At 44.5% G+C, this 15,728-nt stretch overlaps 1 long non-coding RNA gene across 1 annotated transcript; it reads right to left on the minus strand.

The window, feature by feature from the left end:
* Positions 1 to 13,188: 13,188 nt before the first annotated feature.
* On the minus strand, positions 13,189 to 14,758 carry LOC307208320. Its single transcript, XR_013835089.1, has 2 exons — positions 14,392 to 14,758; positions 13,189 to 13,470 (listed from the first exon to the last, which is right to left on the minus strand). It is a non-coding gene; the product is annotated as an uncharacterized lncRNA (long non-coding RNA).
* Between the last annotated feature and the right edge of the window lie 970 nt (positions 14,759 to 15,728).

The following is a 15,728-nucleotide window of genomic DNA, read 5'->3' on the forward strand; positions in this document are numbered from 1 at the left end:
CTGGCTGGTCCTTTCCGGCTGCGTCTGTCTGCCCCCAATCCAGTATCACATATGACACTGGGTGTGGGGCAGGTGGCATGGCTTGAGGAAAGACAGCCTTGAGGGCCAACCTGGGAGCCCTGCTGGGTCTGACGTGACCTGTGGGGCAGAGGTTCCCAATGCCTGGGTTTGAGTGCTGGCTTTGGACCAGGGAGATCAAGGTTCAAACCCCCACTGAGCCATGAAGCTCACAAGGTCACCTTGGGCCACTTACTATCTGTGAGGATAAAACGGAGGTGGAGGAAGACATGCATGTTGCCTGGAGCAGATTGAGGAAAAGGTGAGTGGGGGGAACATAAAATGTTGTAACCCAATATTAAGTTCTTTGGAGAAGCTTCACTTCCATCTGTAATAGAAAGCATGAAAACAGGAAATGGCTCTCTTAGGAAGTCAGTGCATACCTTGAGAGTTTGTTGATCTGAGAGTAGAGTTTTTAAGGAGTTCTCCATCTCCATCTCCATCTCCATCTCCATCTCCATCTCCATCTCCATGTCCATGTCCATGTCCATGTCCATCTCCATCTCCATCTCCATCTCCATTGGCGGATATTTTAGTTCCAAGAAGGTTTGCTGTAGATCTCTTAGGTGAGAATCCCTGTCTGTAGAGTTGGAACAGATGCGGCTGTAACATAGAGTCTGGCTATATACAACTGATTGTTTGGTATGTTTGGGATGGGAGCTGGAAGCACGTAGATGTTTGTCAGTCAGTTGGTTTTCGGTATAAGGTGGTGTCTATGCGCCCACCCTGTATTTTTATAGTAGCGTCCAGAAAATGTATTTCTTGCATAGATTGGAATTGCAATGAATTGTTAGGTTGATGGTGGGGAGAAGGTCATGGAATGTCTGGTGGAAGGTGTCCAGGGTCTGCTGACCATGTGTCCAGATAATAAAAATATCATCAATGTATCACAGGTACAAGAGAGGTTTGAGTGGGTAGGAGTTTAGGAAGCGTTGTTCCAAATCTGCCATGAAGATGTTGGCATACTGGGGGGCCCCTCCCCACCCTCTCACTGTATATAAATGTCTGGTAAGTTCTGTTTCAGTGTATCTGAAGAAGTGTGTATGCACACAAAAGCTCATACCAAGAACCAACTTAGTTGGTCTCTAAGGTGCTATTGGACAAATACACACACACACACACACACACACACACACACACGTATATATATACACTGCATCAGACCAACACAGCTACCTACCTGAATCTAGAACCTTCTGCCTCTACTTCTCTCACACAGAGAAGCTTCTAGTAGCTTCTAGAATTAAACAGAATAAGAAAGAATAGGAAAGATATTTACACATGAGATCAGTACTTTCTGCACTAAGAAATGCAAACTGACAGCTTATGATTCCAAATGATGACCCTTGCACTATCAGGCTATCTGGGAAAGCTTCTGCAAAAGGGCTTCTAGGTACTATTCTTGAAAAATAGTTGCCAAGAAGCCAATTGAAAGTCAAAATGTGTCCATTTGAGAGAAGGGAAAGGCAGGTGAGAAAAAGTTGTGACCTTGACTATGCTACCACTCAGTGGATTTGTAACTGGCTGACTGACCGAACCCAAAGGGTGCTCATCAATGGTTCCTCTTCATCCTGGAGAAGAGTGACTAGTGGGGTGCCACAGGGTTCTGTCTTGGGCCCGGTCTTATTCAACATCTTTATCAACGACTTGGATGATGGACTCAAGGGCATCCTGATCAAATTTGCAGATGACACCAAACTGGGAGGGGTGGCTAACACCCCAGAGGACAGGATCACACTTCAAAACGACCTTGACACATTAGAGAACTGGGCCAAAACAAACAAGATGAATTTTAACAGGGAGAAATGTAAAGTATTGCACTTGGGCAAAAAAAATGAGAGGCACAAATACAAGATGGGTGACACCTGGCTTGAGAGCAGTACATGGGAAAAGGATCTAGGAGTCTTGGTTGACCACAAACTTGACATGAGCCAAGAGGGTGATGCGGCAGCTAAAAAAGCCAATGCAATTCTGGGCTGCATCAATAGGAGTATAGCATCTAGATCAAGGGAAGTAATAGTGCCACTGTATTCTGCTCTGGTCAGACCTCACCTGGAGTACTGTGTCCAGTTCTGGGCACCACAGTTCAAGAAGGACACTGACAAACTGGAACGTGTCCAGAGGAGGGCAACCAAAATGGTCAAAGGCCTGGAAACAATGCCTTATGAGGAATGGCTAAGGGAGCTGGGCATGTTTAGCCTGGAGAAGAGGAGGTTAAGGGGTGATATGATAGCCATGTTCAAATATATAAAAGGATGTCACATAGAGGAGGGAGAAAGGTTGTTTTCTGCTGCTCCAGAGAAGCGGACACGGAGCAATGGTTCCAAACTACAAGAAAAAAGATTACACCTAAACATTAGGAAGAACTTTCTGACAGTAAGAGCTGTTTGACAGTGGAATTTGCTGCCAAGGAGTGTGGTGGAGTCTCCTTCTTTGGAGGTCTTTAAGCAGAGGCTTGACAACCACATGTCAGGAGTGCTCTGATGGTGTTTCCTGCTTGGCAGGGGGTTGGACTCAATGGCCCTTGTGGTCTCTTCCAACTCTATGATTCTATGATTCATGCAGAACAGGAGGGCTGGCAAGACAAAATAAATAGCTGTTTCTGCTGACACAAATGGGGAAGTGATAAAGGTAAAGGTAAAGGTACCCCTGCCCATACGGGCCAGTCTTGACAGACTCTGGGGTTGTGCGCCCATCTCACTTAAGAGACCAGGGGCCAGCGCTGTCCGGAGACACTTCCGGGTCACGTGGCCAGCGTGACATCGCTGCTCTGGCGAGCTAGAGCCGCACACGGAAACGCCGTTTACCTTCCCGCTGGTAAGCGGTCCCTATTTATCTACTTGCACCCGGAGGTGCTTTCGAACTGCTAGGTTGGCAGGCGCTGGGACCGAGCAGCGGGAGCGCACCCCGCCGCAGGGATTCGAACCGCCGACCTTTCGATCGGCAAGTCCTAGGCGCTGAGGCTTTAACCCACAGCGCCACCTGCGTCCCTGTGGGGAAGTGATAGCAACATATTAAAAGGCAACAGGTAAAATTGCAAAGGAGACACACTGAAATGTAAATAAAGACACCTTGTAAACCAGATGTCAGGTACACCTTTGAAGGGAGGGGGTTCCAAAACTAGGTCATCCCCATCAAGAAAGCCTGCTCCTTTGGCATATGGAATCTCAGATGACGACAAAAGGTTGCAGCATTTGAGACCTTTCATGGAAAAGGCAATAGGAGACAAGTTTATAAAATTATGTAGTACATGGGAGTTCCATCTAGCTCACTGCTTCCCCACTTGCTCTAAGGCAGCATCTCTCAACCTGGGGTTCCCAGATACAGTGGTACCTCAGGTTATTCATTCTGGAAGTCTGTTCTTAACCTGAAACTGTTCTTAACCTGAAGCACCACTTTAGCTAATGGGGCCTCCTGATGCTGCTGCTGCTGGACGATTTCTGTTCTCATCCTGAAGCAAAGTTCTTAACCCGAGGTACTATTTCTGGGTTAGCGGAGTCTGTAACCTGAAGCGTCTGTAACCCGAGGTACCACTGTATTGTTGGACTACCACTGCTATCATCCCTGACTGCTGCCCCTGCTAGCTATAGATGATGGTGTTCTAAACAGAGGGAAGGGGGGAGGGTTGACCTTTTGGAATTTTGTATGGTAATGTTCAGTTATGCCATCGGAAGAACAGTTGCACTATGGTCCAAGGTCCTATTTTATTGCAGGGAATCACACCCACAGATTCTAATGTGTTTGTAGCCATGCCTGTACTCCTTAACATTGTTTCTGTTAAGAGAGTCACACAAGCAAGACAAAATAACAACCAGCAGGGCAGTGATAAGGAAAAAACACACATTTTATTCACACCCCTATCAGCAAGGATGTGGGCTTAAGCCTGAGATAAATGGTTATGCAAAACACTAGGATATGCCCAGACTTTTTCCAAACAGGAAAAACAATTAGTGCCTCCAGCAGGCTTTACACACAAGAAAACCACGAGTTGCCTCATGGTATGCTTGTTATGAACACTTACCTGCTATTATCCTAAGGTAAGGCTGATATTAATAACTTTGTTATTACACGGCCCCCGTACGTAAGAGCAGCCAGTACCACCAAGTGATCACAGAAGTGCCACTGATTCAATAATGTGGGTAGACCGCTAGTGCAAAACACTGTTTTTAAAAATGATCTGTCAAGCTTTGACCAATCAAAAGTTAACAGCCAGCGCCACTTGGGGTACAAATCACTGGTACTGCAGCCTTACATCGCACTCCTTTCCATTCTACCCGTTCTTGTCAAGGGAGAAAATCTTACCAAGCCAGCAAGGCTCCACTGTAGCAACTTTTACTAATTACTTCCTGTCTAGGTCAAGGCATTTTGCAGATGGTTGCAGACTAAGGTAAACTAATATAAATTCACTAAAAATCAACGTTCCAACAGATCTTCTCCATTCCACTTTTGTTCCACTTTGAAAAGGGATTGGGAAATATGACTCTAGATGCCAAGGATCCAAGGCATGAAGTCACGTACTCAGTGAACTTCGCCCTAGAGAGAGTGTCAAGTCCAGGTGTCAAACTGCCACCCATCACAATCACAAAGGTGATGTGGTGAACCGGGAATGGATTCAGACCAGGACACAAAGAGACTGTGATTTACTTAGCTCGAGGGTAAATAGCTTTGTTTTCTATCATCAATGGGTGTCTGGTGACTGTCAGGAGGGAGGGGCAGGTACCTGAAACTCAGGTTACAACCCCTGGACCTCCCCTTGTGTGACAAATTAGTGATGTAGCAATGGTGTATTGATGATGATGTCTGAACTGTATTCTGGGATATGGGGAAAACTTTTAAAAATCAATGTCTTCTTTTGTTCAGGGTCTTGCCTCTCCCTGTTGGATTAGGTAGGACCCTGCTATAGTACAGTTACCAGATATTTTTCAATGAATTCAGGGACTTTTCAATGTCAATGGATTTTGTATGGGGACTGATTTGTAAATCCAGGGACTGTCCCCAGGAAACAGGGTTGTCTGGTAACCTTATGCTATAACAGTTTGCTTTATACCAAATAAAGGTCAGGCTTCTTAAGCCACTTCGCTTCAGGTTATACTCTGGTTGGTGTCCGTTTTTACTCCTCTCCGACCGCGGGAACCACACAAGGATGCACGGGAGAAACGTACTGAAAGGAAGGCACATCCACACCGTGATCAACTCCGCCCGGAAACCAATGTCCCCACTGTGAAAGGACGTGGGGATCCAGAATTGGCCTCCAGTCACTTACGGACTCAATGTTAAAACAGTGCTTATGGAAGATAATTTTACTCAGCTACGAGGGATCGAAGAAGAAGAAGAAGAAGAAGAAGAAGAAGAAGAAGAAGAAGAAGAACTGTGAAGAAGAACCGTGTCCCGTAAGGGCCAGAAGCAGTGATTGCCGTGTCTTTTTCAGTGGGAAAGGTTGTCCAACATCTGGGAACCCAAGGTCAAGAAAGGCTGTTCTCAAGTTTTCATTTCAGCACTGCGATGAGTTTTCTAGGAATAGACTGCCATCGTGTGGCAGAAAGGAAAGAGACCGTGAAGGGAAAACGCACTTTTAAGGCATCTTTCATTATTTTAAACAATGGTTTGACTTAAACTTTTACATCTTCCTTCCAATTCCCAGTTCAGAAGTTTGCTATTTAAAATGTAATAGATGCAGCCTTCATATTTATTTCCCTCTGTTTATTTATTTATTTATTTATTTATACATATACAGACATATTCAAATACTGTATTATAAACAAAACACATTCTTCAACTTTAACATTACAAATTACATACAGTGGTACCTCGGGTTACGTACGCTTCAGGTTACATACACTTCAGGTTACAGGCTCTGCTAACCCAGAAATAGTACCTTGGGTTAAGAACTTTGCTTCAGGAGGAGAACAGAAATCGCGCAGCAGCAGCACAGCGGCAGCAGGAGGCCCCATTAGCTAAAGTGGTGCTTCAGGTTAAGAAGTTTCAGGTTAAGAACGGACCTCCAGAACAAATTAAGTACTTAACCCAAGGTACCACTGTATTCACATTAGTCAAGTATTTATACACATTTCCCTTTCCACATATTCCCTTGTGACTTCTCTCCCCCCTGTGCATGGCATCTTTAATTCTATTTTATAATATTACTATTGTGTTTATATTTATTATCTAGCACATTCAAAATTCCTTCTTTCATTTCATAAATCTTATCTTTATGAGATTAATCTATACTTATCAATAAATTACTGTTGGAACATCTTTGTGTCATGTAGTCATCAACACATTTCCATTTCTTTCTAATATTCTGGTTGGATTGTATTGATTATTGCTGTCATTTTTGCCAATTCATAAAATTCAAGTTGCCAATCTATCACTGAGGGTATTTCTTCACACTTCCAATTTCTAGCAACCAATAATCTAGCGGCAGCTGTAGCATACAAAAAGATTCTAATTTTATCTTTTGGACTGTCATTTGAGACTATCCCTAAGAGAAACACTTCTGGTTTCTTACCAAAATTTACTTTAAACATTTTTTTCAATTCCTCATATATGTTATTCCAGAATATTTTTATTTTGGTACAATCCCACCACAAGTGGTAGAGTGATTCTTCTGATACTTTACATCTCCAACACAAATTTGATGGTAATTTATAAACTTTTGCTAATTTATTGAGTCATGTACCACCTGTAACACATCTTCATATATTCTTTAATAGTGTAACAGGTGGTAAAATTGGTATGTTTTCCAAAGCTTTTCCCATTTGTCTAGCCAAATCGCGTAACCAAAATCCTGTCCCCATTTAATCATAACTTCTTTAATCTGCTCATCTTTTAATTCCCATTCAAGTAATGTTATACATTTTTGATTTGGACTCTTGGACTCCTGCAGAGATGAATTTATCATTAAGTTTGTAATATTGTAACCAGCTGGTACAATACTGTTTAAGTTCTTCATAAGGTTTCAGCTTTAGCTGTCCCTTGTTCTTCTTTTAGGTCTTTATAAGTAACTCCAATTTTTCCCCATGTTTTTCTTTTTAACTGAAATCATTTCAAGTGGTGCTGCCCACCAAGGGGTCTTGGGTTCTAATAAACTATACTTCCTCCCAATTTTTATTAATGAGTTCCCAATTATATGATTCATAATCATTTGTCTTGTACCTTTGTCTTGTTATCTAAATGGCAGGCATGCCACCCATGTCTATTGTTGTCCCTCTAGATCTAATATATCAGTATTGTCCAATGAAATCCATTCTTTGATCCAGCAGAGGCAAGAGGCCTTGTAGTAGATTTTCAAATCTGGGAGTCTGAATCCCCCCCCCCCTTCTATTAGTAAGTTATTTATATTTGGTACGAGGTCTCTCATTTCCGTTTTAAAGTGTGTGTTTTTTATCCTATTGTTTTAAATGCCCTGGTGCTTCTTTAGGAGGAAAGTGAGAAATTAAAAATAAAATACTTTTAAAATGTTTACTTCTATCAGTTAATGAAAGCATATCCTATTGACAGGTGGGTGCTTACACAAACAGGACACACAATGACCAGTCATTGCAACTGCCATTCTGCTTGGGCATTTTCTTTACTGCTAGGCTGCTGTTTAAATCAGAGCTTTCCAAACTGTGTCGCAACGCTGTGTGCAGGTGTGTTGCACAATCGCTCCCTTCGCTTCTCCCGAAACCTGCCGGGTTGCTAGTAAAACTGAATTACTGTGTTGCAAAATGATGAATGTCTAAAAAGTGTGTCACCAAAATGAAAAAGGTGGCAAAGGTGCAAGCAGAGCTGTGCATCCTGTGAACCTCTTGAGAGACCTGTGGGTATCAGGGGAGCTATACAAATTGAATGATTAAATGGTTGGCAAGCAGCCAATTGCAGCTGTCAGTTAGCACAACAGATTTAAAGATGCAGGACATTTCGAATTCAAAGAATTTACTTGCACCTTCTCCAAAACTGGCAAACTTCTGCTAGATCAGTGAAAGGCATTGTGCCACCATTGCAAAGTCCTCTGCGAGGTTTATCACATCTTGGCACCTTCATTTTTAATCTTCCAGTGGCTTGAGATGGCAACCTCCACAAGGAATAGTCCTGAAATGGTAGAATGCACTGTGCCACCTAGGAAGAGCATCACCCTTGTCAGGAAACTAGAACCTTTATTAGGACCAATGAGAATATGTGGTAATATAGTATATGCCCCAATAGCCTCCATGTGAAAAGATGTAAAAGAAAAAAGAATGTGTCTGCCTTCAGCAAGCCTGATAAGAGGGTGGACCCCCAGTTCTCCTCTTCCAGGTCGGATTCTGGAAGCATGTTTTTCCTCTGAGAACATTGGTTACTTTCTATGCATGTCTAAAGCCAAAGGAAATGTCTCTGCATAAGCCTGTGTGATTTATAGGCAAGTGGTTCCCCAGCAGCCCAAGCTGCAATGACAGAGTAAACCCATCTCAAACATCAGTGCTGTAGTTGCTAAAGAAATCCACTAGTCAAACAAGCTTTCAGATTCTGCAGAACTCTTCAGCAGCCTGCCTATGATGACTGCACTGAAAAAGAAGCATCATGCAGCAGCAAGTCTCAAGCAGCACAGGCTGACTGTTCTTTTCAACACCTTCACTTCTGCTGGACATCAATGCAGTGCTCTTATTCCAAGAACACTCCCAACTCCTACCAGCCCCTGCAACCAGGGCCAGTGGCCAGGAAGAATGGATACACTGGAGCCTAAAAATCTTAAGGGCACCAGGTTGCATAAAGCCAATGGAAGGTTTTCTTTCTTTCTGTGCAGCTCTCCTCTTGAGGGGGTTTTGATTTCTAAAAATATCAGCATTTCAGAACACATGCAGCCACCAACTACATGGAATCAAAGACGTCAGCAGGAGAAAGTTTCCGTTGCCTCCATCCCTCGTTCAACATCACCTATTCTGGGAGAATGGAAAGCTTTAGGGATGGCGCCCTTTGGTTTGGTAAGCTACCCCCTGCTTCAAAGTTACTGATTTGCTAGGACTGAAGAGGCACAAGATCCCAGCTCAAATTCAACAGGCTGAAACCATTTTTTTAAATCTCCACTTTATTTTTTGCAACAAATAACCACATGCAGCAGTCTTACAAATTCCTTTCTGATATTTCAGCAGCAGCACAGCCATTGCTGCAATTTGTTATTTTTTTATTGGATTTATATCCCACCTTTTCCTCCAAGGGATGCAGGTGGCGCTGTGGGTTAAAGCCTCAGCGCCTAGGGCTTGCCAATCGAAAGGTCGGCGGTTCGAATCCCTGCGGCGGGGTGCGCTCCCGCTGTTTGGTCCCAGTGCCTGCCAACCTAGCAGTTCGAAAGCACCTCCGGGTGCAAGTAGATAAATAGGGACCGCTTACCGGCGGGAAGGTAAACGGCGTTTCCGTGTGCGGCTCTGGCTCACCAGAGCAGCGATGTCACGCTGGCCACGTGACCCGGAAGTGTCTCTGGACAGCGCTGGCCCCTGGCCTCTTAAGTGAGATGGGCGCACAACCCCAGAGTCTGTCAAGACTGGCCCGTACGGGCAGGGGTACCTTTACCTTTTTACCTTTTTTCCTCCAAGAACCTCAAGGTGGCATACAAGGTCTTCCCCCTTCCTCACCTAATCCCCACCAACAAACCTTGCAGGTAGGGTAGAATGAGAGGTGGTGACTGGCCCTAGGATACATCCACCGGTGGGTTTCATGGTTGAAGGGGTCTGAAACCAGGTCTCCCAGATCCTAGCCGGGATCTCCAACCACTACATCCCACTGGCTGTCTAACACATTCAAGCCTCTCTCCAAGGACAGCCCTCAACTCCTCTTCCCCCTTCCACCCTAGAGAAGACTAGAGAACACCAAAGGTCCTGCGGTTTACAGATGGATACCGTGCAATTTTCGTCCTGCTAGTCTAATCAAAATTGCATCGTAATCCACCCGACAACAGCAGAACACGGGCTCCCGGTCCTCTCCTCCCTCTTACCCTTCTGCTCCCGAAGAATTTCTCTCCCTCTCCACAGGCCGGGACAAGTGCAATACTGTCCAGAGAACGCACAAGTAATGCAACAAATCCCAACCCAGGGAGAAGCCAGTTTTCTAAAGCTGCCTTTGAAAGCAAAGCGAGAATAAAGGTGACAGGGGGGAAAGCCTGCCCCGTCTCTTCCCTCCCAGCCCTGGGGGGACGGAGCTCCTCTCTGCTCACACCACCACCGTCAGTTTTGCATGGATTTGCACAGCAATGGACATCAAGCTGGGATGCAAACCTGCAAAACGGACTGTAGATCAGCACACGGTCTTCTCAGGCGCTCCTTGCCCCCCACCGGCCCCAACGTGGCGTTTGGTGTCTAACAGTACTGTAAGTGCCCATATTACAGTAGATCTGGATGCACAACTACCTGCACTATGAGCACTTTGCCACTGCTAAGACGAAGCAGAGATTGCTGGGAATCCTTCGGGAAAGCATTTTGGATAGGGAGGCTCAAGCTTAGCAAGGGAAAGAACAAAGCAAAAGAAGTCAACAGTACCCATCTGCATTAGTCCCTACTGAACCAGCATGATGCAACAGGTCCCAGGTTCAAATCTCTGCCATTTGTCATTAATCACTCTTTTGGCGCTATAGAACCACCCTTTGGAACACCCTGCCTCTTGACAACAAGCAGGTGACTCCACTAGTCTTCTCAGCTAAGGCTTTGTTTAGACAAACTTACCCAGACACGCAGACATGTATTTTAATCTGGTGTTTCACTTATCACAAAATTTTTTTAGTACAGTGGTGCTGTTGTTGTTTAGTCGTGTCTGCCTCTTGGTGACCCCCTGGACCAGAGCACGCCAGGCACTCCTGTCTTCCACTGCCTCCCGCAGTTTGGTCAGACTCATGCTGGTAGCTTCAAGAACACTGTCCAGCCATCTCGTCCTGTCGGCCCCTTCTCCTACAGCGGTACCTCGGGCTAAGTACTTAATTCGTTCTGGAGGTCCATTCTTAACCTGAAACTGTTCTTAACCTGAAGCACCACTTTAGCTAATGGGGCCTCCTGCTGCCGCTGCGCAATTTCTGTTCTCATCCTGAAGCAAAGTTCTTAACCTGAGGTACTATTTCTGGGTTAGCAGAGTCTGTAACCTGAAGCATATGTAACCCGAGGTACCACTGTAGCTGTTTTAACTGTTTTTATTGAAAATTTTATGAAATTGGGTTTTTTTGTAATTCACTTCCGAGGTTTTTGGGTTGTTGTTTTTTACAAGGGAGTAAATTTTATGAACAGAAAAAAATCACCAGGCAGGGCTGGGAAGGAGCAGGTCTGAAACTGAGGAAAGCCTGTTACTCAATGCAGACCATAGTGAGCTGGGTGGGCCTTTTGCCGAAAAGCTCTTCCTGTGTTCCCAAGATGCCAAGGCACTTTTAAAAGCTAGCGTGGAACATGGAAGCCTATCTGCCTGAGCACTGTGGCAAACAGGATGCTAGATGAGCACTGAGCCCTAAACCTGAGAACACAAGAGTGACTTCTGGAACAGGCCAATGGCTCATCCAGTCCAGCCCATGGGAAGCCCTGTCGTGGTTTCCAGCCAAGAAGCCTTGCTGCCTCCAGCCCTCTCCTCCCTCCATAGATTTATCCAAGCCTCTTTCAAAGCCATCCAAGGGGGTGGCCATCCCTGCCTCCTGCCGGGGGGTGGGCAACTACGTACTGTGTGAATTAAGACTTCTATGTATCTTGAATCTTTCAACACTCAGGTTCATTGCCTACCTGTGAGTTCTACTGTCAAGAGCTCTTGTGCTTGGCAATTCGTATCAGTAAGCCTTCAAAATCAATTTTGGGGGACCTGTGGCCCTCTAAATGTTGATAGAATCTAAGCTCCCTTATGCCTCACCCAGTGTAGCCAGTAACAGGGATAATGGGAATTGTGGTACAGGAAAATCACAGGTTTCCCTATCCCTGTCCTAAATGGGCAGTGATGTGTTTTAAGTCCTCACCCTATGCATCTTGAAATGAACCAAAGGGTTTTTTTTTAAGAGTGGAGAAAGCACACTTTAGTTATTTTTGCTTTCCCCCATATGAATTATGGAAAGAGTTTTGCAGACTTGAATTTAAACACTCTAAACCATGGACCTGTTTCAGCTTTATATGGGATATGTTTGTGAATTCTGCCAGGCAACATTACTGTTTCCATTCTCATATGTCCACGTATTTGAAGGCCACAGCTCAGCAGCAGAGCACCTGACTTGCATGCAGAAGGCCCCGGATTCGATCCCCAAGGGCATCTCCAGGTGGGGCTGGGACAGACCCCCTGCCTGAAACCCCAGAGAGCTGCTGCCAGTCGGTGTAGAGAATGCTGAGCTAGATGGACCAATGGACTGGGGCAGCATTAAGGTAGCGTCCTATGTTACAAGGCAAGGTTTTGCAACAATTAAACAATATATAAATTTCATTAAATAAAATATCAAGTGAAAGGGGCAAAATTGTTTCGATTCAGAGTTGGGTAACCTACACTGCAACACCAAAAATTACTTTTGCTATCCCACTGGATATTAGACTGGATTATTGCAATGCACTGCATGTGGGTTCTATGTGGGGCTTCAGCTGGTGCAATGACATGAACATGCTTCCACCAACGCATGGCGCCAAGGTTAAAAGATCTGGCACTGGTCACTGAGCCAAGCCCATTGTCCTCATGTCAATGAAGAGTCAAGCCTTCGGTGTTGTGGGTTCAAAGTTATGGCATGTCCTCACACAAGAAGTTAAGCAGGCACCACCCCTGAGTCTCACACACCTGGTCAGAACTGTTTTGTTTCAGGAGACTTTTGATCCCTAAATGGTTCTCAGATGTTTTATGTTTATTTATTTTTAAACAGATTTTAAATTCATTAAGTTTAAAATTTTGGAGGTTTAATTGATTTTAAATTTTGTATATTGTGCAATTTATTGTTGTAAACCAATTTAAATTTAAATTGGAATATAAATCTTTAAATAAACGAAACAGCACTTGCTGTATCAGAAAGTGCAGGTGGTATCCAAATACCATTAACTTTTCATACTCCTGAGAAGCTAGGCATACCAAATTTTAAAAAGAAAAATGCACACCCAATAGAATTTAGGCAAGCTGGTGAAGAGTCTGAGTTACTGCAAAACTCCCAAGGGGCTGAAGCAGCTCAGATATAAAAGGTCTGCAATACCAAGTTCCCAGTTTATTGCATAAAACCATGCAAAACATCACCCAAAAATACAAACATAAATGCTTTTTTAAAAAAAATCAGCCCTCCGTAACCATTTCAGAGGCGAGCAATAAAAAGGGAGAGCTCATGGTGGTGCAGTGGTTAGAGCTTTGGACTAACCTTCACTCAGCCATCAAGCCCACTGGGTGACCCAGGGCTGGTAACGGTCACTCAGCCTAACGTCCCTCACAGAGTTCTTGTGAGGACAAAATGAAGAGAGCCACGTGCACCACCTTCGGCTCCTAGGAAGCCACAGAGAAACCAAACAGGGTCCAGGACACAGTTTGCAAGTTAAGGTGCATTTCTACAGGCTATGTGGATAGGAGCAATTACTGCTTACAGTTTCTATTAGGCAGTTGTTGTTCTGCAAGAAAATTGAGAACGTAGTGCATATCGGGTAGGGGGCAGATGTGGTTTCGAACCCAGCAGGTTGGAGTGCCAAAGGTTCCCCACTCCACTCTTTTCAATAACCTTTCATTCAGCATTCAGAATTCACCAGGCACATTTTCCATCTGGCTACTGGCCACTTGCAACCAAGTGAAGATGACTGGGCACCAGAATGGCACCTGCCATCTCCACAATGCCCGGGATCCTTGGATTTTCCCTGTTTTCACCCCATCCTGTAAAATTCTATCCATTCTATTTTATCTGCACAATCAGCATGAATTTCAGGAACCAAACAGTTGAAAAATACGACTTTCAAGCTGACTGGCCCCAAAATGGCAACTAGGCATTCCGTTTTGGAGAGTGTAACCCTGGTTTAAGGAGTCATTTGGCACCTGGCTTATATACCTGAGTTTCTAACAGTGCTTCCACTGGTGGAGTAATGCTGCACTCCGACATTTTCTGCAAGGTTGACTTAAAGGCTTCTGGTTGTGCACAAGGCATTCTGAAAGAGGCAGCTGTCTTGCTGTCCTTGTGACCTCAGTCAAGACTCACTGCCAGCTGCGTGTGCCAGAAGGCGCATCCAGGGCAGTAGATTCTAAGCTATTCCACTCACTGCACTAGATGCACCTTAGCACAAACAGCCTTAGAGTATCCCCAGGCAGATGGAAAGGGAAAGAGGGCCAGCCTGCTCCTCCACCTGAGGGGGGGGCAGCCATCACACAGACTGCCACAGTGATGCTGAAGTGCAAAAACTGCAGTAGGTGATGAAATACTACCTGCACTATAAGCACTTTTGCACCACTGACGGCTCATGCAGAATGCAGAAGACTCAGAAACTTCCTTGCTGTAAAATTCTTCTGCAAACACTGATAAACTGGCATCCGTTGGTTGTCCGAAGGACCATTGCTGCTCTATTCCAGGGAATAACTGTTGGGGTTTTTTTAATAAAAAAAGGGAGGGTGAGAGAAGAGAGAAAAACAGAACTAAGTTAGCACTAACTTGCACTAAGAAAAAAATGCCCAATAAACTCTCAAAGACCCTCTCCCCCACCCAAATACAAATTTTCAGTAAAGGGGAAATTTGCAAGAAATTGGTTGCAAGCAGTTTATCAAGGGTCTGAGCTCAGTACAGTGGTACCTCAGATTACAGATGCTTCAGGTTACAGACTCTGCTAACCCAGAAATAATACCTCGGGTTAAGAACTTTGCTTCAGGATGAGAACAGAAATCGTGCTTCAGCGGCGCAGCAGCAGCGGGAGGCCCCATTAGCTAAAGTGGTGCTTCAGGTTAAGAACAGTTTCAGGTTAAGAACAGACCTCCGGAACGAATTAAGTACATAACCAGAGGTACCACTGTATCAACAGGCAGCTCATCACACTTTGACTGACCTTCTCCTCTCTATCGGCAACTGATTTTCGAGTGCAACTGGTCCTGCAGCAGCAGACCCCTTGCTGTTTTTTTAACAACTGTTACCAGGAGAAAAATATAGAGTGGTGGTACTCAAGGTTTCCAGTTGAGTTGTTATTTATACATTTCACAGGAGATAAACCAGGTTTACAAATCATTCTGGAGTCCTGAATGTTATTTTAGGCTAGGATTCAAATCCCCACTCCTGCAGGAAACTCACTGTGACCAGGTCCTATCTGCAACAATCCCATGAAACTGCCCTGTGCAATTGGGTTCCTAATCAGAGCCTCCTTCTCCTGACCCATTTTTTCATTGTCTATAACAGCTTCTAATGGTTAGCAACAGTTGTAAGCTTGTGCCTTCCTTAGGGGCAAATGGCAGGTACTGATATTATATTATAATCATTGAACTGGCAATCATGTCATTAAGCTGCGCCAAAATGCAAACACGCTTTGTCTTGGAACATGCCCATTTATAGTTAGATGTTTCTTTGCAAAAAGAACTAGATGAAAGCTTCCACTTTCATTTTAAGTTTAGTACAAACCAAATGTCTTTTGTTCAAGGCTTCACAGGCACCTTTTCCAGCCTTTATTCCAAGTTATGCCTGTGCTCTCCAAGGCTCAGTTTCACCATCTTCTTCAGAGAAGAGGGAGTCAAGGCAAAGAAGAAATTCAGAATTATTCTGCACTACATTTTAGCTATATAGC

The sequence above is a fragment of the Podarcis cretensis genome (assembly GCF_951804945.1).
Source record: "Podarcis cretensis genome assembly, chromosome: Z".
Classification (NCBI taxonomy): Eukaryota; Metazoa; Chordata; class Lepidosauria; order Squamata; family Lacertidae; genus Podarcis; species Podarcis cretensis.